At 34.0% G+C, this 5,865-nt stretch overlaps 1 pseudogene; it reads left to right on the top strand.

Moving 5' to 3' along the window:
• Positions 1-2,247, top strand: part of LOC102824077 — a 4,123-nt pseudogene extending 1,876 nt beyond the window's left edge.
• The last annotated feature ends 3,618 nt before the right edge of the window (positions 2,248-5,865 follow it).

The raw sequence follows: 5,865 nt of genomic DNA, 5'->3' as shown, positions 1-5,865 counted from the left end.
CTATGAGTCGGTTCTGAGTCAATGGCACCTAACAACAACCCTATAATTTATGGATTTGTTTTTCATATAAACAATCTGTTTTGTATCAAAATTTTTGGACTCCCTCACCATTTGGAGATTCTGTACCTACATTTCTCGGGGGCATAGATCAGCCAAGGAACTCGCCATGTGGGTGAAGGACGGAGGTGACAGCTGAGTTCCTAGACCTAGATGGAGTTTCTATAGGTCTTAGGAACTTCAAGGCACGCTATCTAGAAATAGTTCAACGATGATGCCCTTCAGGTTACTAATTCAGGGTCAGTTCTGGGGATACATGAGGGTGGGACCTGCATCATCTCTGTTATTAAAGAGTGTGGGGAACAAGAAGGAATCTCACTTTTTCTGTCTTGTGTATGAAACTGTGCCATCAGACTGTCATCTGTCTCTCTTCAATGCTGCTCACAAAAGTTCAAGATGGCTGTACCTCATCTGTCTGGCATTCCTTTCACCAATCAGTCTTCTTCATTCACCTGCCTGCTCAGCTTTTCCTCTAAATAAGTTGGTCGGTCTACTTTTCTAACTTTTCCTTTGAAATTTAGGATTGCAGGATTATCCTCTGGTCCTGTTGCATTTGGTCTCCAGTCTTTGTTGTTGAGGTTCAGTATAGTGTTTGTCTGTCTATCATCTTGCCAGAAGTCCAAGAAACTACTTTTTATCACATATCAATTTCTACATAGCCAGTGGGTGTGTGAAAATGAGTATGTGGAGAGTTGGAAAGACCAAATTATGAGAGCTGATTGTGTATAAAAATCCATAATTTTTGATATGATTTTGTTATGACATGTGTCATACTTAATTGTGATATTTGTTCAATCTGAATCATATTTAATCTTTTTAATAGCTTTTATCTAGCATGTATAGTGTACTGTTTTCCCTTTCATTTTGTTAGCATTATTACAGTTCTTTCTAAACCTCAGAAATTTATTTTAATTTCTTTAAATGACTCAAGTGTTCCCATACCCAGGGTCACTATAAAAAAATAAATTTACCATTTTAAGATACTTTGGGTGGATAAAGACATAATGAATCATTTTGATCTAATCTCTACCTTGATTTTGCATTTTTTCATTCTTTACTCTATAGCTCCACAGGTATAATTTTTGCTTTGTAGATTTTTTTTCTATTTAAATATCATGATAATTCAATGGCCTAATACTATGAGTCAGAACTGACGACTCCATGGTACTTAACAACAACAATGAATAATTCTATCTAATGACTTCTTCTAAAACTCATTGACCAAGTGTTCAATCTACTAACACTATAATCTATTGACTTCTTAATTTATCAGTTCAGTGGGGAAAAACATTCCTACATGTGCTTATTGAAAAACAAAATCTATTCCTTATAAATCCATTTATAAGCAGAACATCAGTAAGCAGTAGAGCTTCTGAAGACAACTTCAGATTAAATTATAGTTTAATAAAAGATAGAAGAGTCTCAGTCTCATCTGCACATTTTATTTCCTTTTGTTACTTAATATTATGCTTATTATATTTATTTTAGTATGAGATAACACAATAACATTATCTGTCAATGCCACCTTCAGAATAATTCAATGTTGTATACTTCTGAAGCATGTACAACATTTTAAAAAGTGTTCTAATGGAAACTTTTTTTGTGACAGTTATGTATGTTTTCCTTCAGTGACTTGGTAAACGAATATTAGCTTATTGATCACCAGCTTGCCACCTACCCTGATATTGATAACTCTATTAAGATGGGAATGGGCATTGAAGATTATCTACAAATAGAATTTGAATATAATAAGTCAAAGTATCATTTAAAGGATTTGATTGTTGGAAAAATTTACTTCTTATTAGTAAGAATAAAAATCCAACATATGGTGTTACAACTGATCAAAAAAGAGATCACAGGAATTGGACCTAGTACCACCACAGAAACAGAAACAATCGCCAAATATGAAATCATGGATGGTGCACCAGTCAAAGGTGAATCAATTCCAATAAGACTATTTTTAGTAGGCTATGGCCCAACTCCAACAATGAGAGATGTGAACAAAAAATTTTCAGTAAGGTATTTTTTAATGTGGTCTTTGTTAATGAGGAAGATAGAAGGTACTTGAAGCAACAGGAGATCATTTTATGGTGGAAAGCTCCTGAAAAACCGAGGAAAGAGAGAACAAACTTTCACCAGTGATTTGAATCTCCAGAATCACAGGCTTCTGCTGAATAGCCTGAAATGTAAACTGAATAGAGAATGGGGAAAAAAAAAAAAAATCATCTATAATTGTTGAGATTAGGTTTAGTAGGTTAAAGATGGTTGCAATGTGTATGGGGGAAAAAGACCAAAAGTCCATTTGTAATAGTCTTCCTTTATCTTACAGTGATGCATTCATTTTATGATAATAATTAAATGTTCTTCATGTATATATATTTTTACAAACATGCTTTCTTTTGAACACTGGAACTTTCTTAAGCTGCCATTTGTTTTACTGCACACTTGGATTTGGATGATAAACACTCAGATATGCATAGGCACAAATATTGAGGATTTTTTCTGTGAATACGCTGGTATGTGTAATTTTGTTTTCTGTTTAGTATTGAACATCAGTCTTTCTCTTCTCCCTTTTCATGATAATTATCTACATGCAAACATTTAAATATTTGTGTTTGAATAAAATTAGAAAATCGGAGTGGTAGATATCCTGCAAAGATCTAAAACATGGCATAATATTATTTTTACTTGTGAGAACTACATTTGTGTGTTTTGTCTGTATCTGAGAAATGCGTATGGAGTGTTTCATGACAGATGCTTCTGAGTCTGCCCTCCATAGCACCCCAAATGTGTTTCCTCTGAAGTTTTGAAGTCTTCTGTGATATGAGGTGCCCCACGCCAAGGGATTATGTAGCATGTTACTGTGGTCACCTTTTTTTTCTTTTTGGCGGGTGGGGGCTGGGGACACAGTAAGCAACAATTTTGCTATTTTCCTGAAGTACCACTGCATGTTTTCTGCAATGTGGAGTTGACCCTGTGTTGGCATTGTTTAATTTGTTAAAACTATAATTTCTCCATAAATAACACTGTTTGTTAATGCAAGGAGTGTTTTTGCCAAATAGACAAGTAACATTTTCTTGACTTCAAAAATGCATTCTCTTCACTTTCCAGGGGAAATTTTTGTGAGACTCAGGAGGACCTATGAAGCATATAACAATGTAGATATGGACTAGATCTCATTTGTTAAGCAGCAACTTTGGCTAAATCAATATTAATTGCAGGTGCTGCATGATAATGCAATGGGCTACAAGGTTGGTTTGAACTGCAAGGTCAGCAGTTCAAATCCACCAACCTCTCCTTGGAAATCCTTTATGTTAAGTGAAGTAACCAAATCACACACACACAAAAACAAATACTGTATGATCTTACTTATATGAAGTATATACAATAGGCAAAATATAGACAAAAGTTTATTAGTGGTCACCAGAGATTGCAGTAAGGACTGAGTGAGTGGGGGGAATGAGAAACGGGGGAAGGGAAGTCATTGTTCAGGTCGTATTGAATAAGAAATGTGGCAGTTTCAGTGATGATTAATATAATTGAAATCATTAAAATGTACACATGATATATTTTATGAAATGTATCTTGCTTCTGGATCCTTCAGTAAAAATAATTTTGTTACTTAAAGTACGAGGCTGATCAACCATTGTTCTTCAAGTTTGCAAAATGTTACAAAAGTTTCACAGACCTTGCGTGTTTTGTTTCTCTGTCACAAGAATAAAATTTTTGCAGAATTCTTCAGGGTTACAAGTGTTGTCTACAGAAAAACTGAAACCATTAGTTGCTGTTTAACAAATTGGCTTTCTTTGAAGTGCTATAATTTTAATTTCATTGTTTTCTGTTATTTTACTGTGTCATTTCATAAGAATGTTACCAACAGAGTAAAGAAAATTACTTTAAAAATTAAATAAAGAAGGATAAAGATAGTCTTAATGCCGAGCAACAGAAGAATAGTTAAACAAACTTTAGCATATACACACAATGGAATACTACACAGTATTGAAGAATTAAAAATGAATGTGTGAAACACCTCACACCATGGGTGAACCAGTAGGATAATAACCTGAGTGAAATTAGTCAATCACAACATGACACATATTATTGAGATCAGTGTTGTAAAAAGTTAAAAAAAAAGTTTTCTTGATAAAAAACAAATCTATGATGGTTACAAGGGATGGGGTAAGAGAAACTTATTCATGGACTAAAGGGTAGACACATGCTAGCATGGTTGACAGGGCAAGCAATATACAACAAGGGGGAAGTTATCAGAGGAAAGATGAGAGTAATGGGAGAAATGGGGAGGCACGCAGTACTTAAAGGGAAGATAAATAATGCTAACTGATGGTATATGGAGGAGATTGCAATCATTGTAGTGAAGCATTTGCTGAATGCAAAACTGATAATCTGTTCTATAAAACCCAATTCACAACAAAAAGTTAAGATCAAAGAAAAAAAAAATAAAATAAAATGTACACATGAAAAATATTTTTAAAAGAGTGAGAAATAAGAAGACAGTGCAGGTGAGATGTCAGCATTATTTGTTATTTACAATGCACCTTAAATGTTAAGAAAATAAATGTGGATTTAAGCAATTGTATACCAAATTAATCTTCATACTTGCTGAGAGGTTGAGTATTGTATATATCGACTTATTCAAGTTTGTGAACCTCTAAATAGCACTTTAAAGTAGAGCAATTAATTTTTTTCTTCATTAACTTTAATTATACTCCAGAGCGAAGAATACTTGGAGCAATTTCAAAAAGTGAGTCGGCTTACTAAGTGCATTTTCCCAAGTTCTTACAAATTTTACAGTGACACCAAATCATTGCAGGCTCATTAAGAAAAAATAAAATAAATAAAGAATCCATAGAAATATTTATGAGGTATATTAATTTAAGGTTTTAATCAAGGATTGAAACAGTGGAATAAAAGGAGGATAATAACTGATTCTACCCATTGCCACAGTTCTTAGTATAGAATTCTGTCTAATGAGGTGTTATAAGTACAAGAGTTTTCTCAATAAAATCAATATCAAAGTAAATGTTAAGTGGCAACCAACAGAGTTTTCCAGTACACAGTTAATTAATAGTAAAGCATTTTTACTTTTACAAAGTTAACAAAATTTTAAAGCACTTTCCCTGATTCCTGTTGTTGTTGTTGTTAAGTGCAGTCAAGTCAGTTCCAATTCATAGTGACCCTGTGTAGGGTTTCTGAGGAGTGTCTGGTGAGCTTGAACTGCAGACCTTGTGGTTCAAACTTATCTTGCAGTGCAGTGCATTAAACTACACCACCACATTAGGATTCCCCACATTAAGAACTATCAAATTAAATAAAGAAAAAAAGTCTATGAGTAACACATTTATGTCTTTGTTGCTATTGCTCTTTTAGCTAGGTGCCATCAAGTCAGTACAGACTCATAGTGACCCTTGTGCACAACAGAATGAAACAGTCCTGCACCGTCTGCATAATTGTTGGAATGCTTGAGCCCACTGTTGCCGCCACTGCTCCAATCTTTTCTTGTTGGGGGTCTTCTTTTCTTGCTGACCCTCCAGTTTTCCAAGGATGATGTCCTTCTCCAGGGCCTGGTCCCTCCTGGTAATACATACAAAGTATCAGAGAAGAAGTATTGCTGTTATATAACTTTGTAGCCAAATTATTTTAGCTAGTTATAATATTTGCATATTAACAATACACATACATTTATTTCTTATTTATATTCAGTTTTGTATACTGACTTTGTGTGAATCCCATAGAAATTTTAAAGTGGTATAAAACTACATTTGTTGCTTTCAAGTTAGTTCTGACACA

Source organism: Chrysochloris asiatica, unplaced genomic scaffold (genome assembly GCF_000296735.1).
Source record: "Chrysochloris asiatica unplaced genomic scaffold, ChrAsi1.0 scaffold00516, whole genome shotgun sequence".
In the NCBI taxonomy this organism is placed as follows: domain Eukaryota; kingdom Metazoa; phylum Chordata; class Mammalia; order Afrosoricida; family Chrysochloridae; genus Chrysochloris; species Chrysochloris asiatica.
Note: the sequence above shows the minus strand (reverse complement) of the source record. Positions and strands in the feature narration are given on the sequence as shown.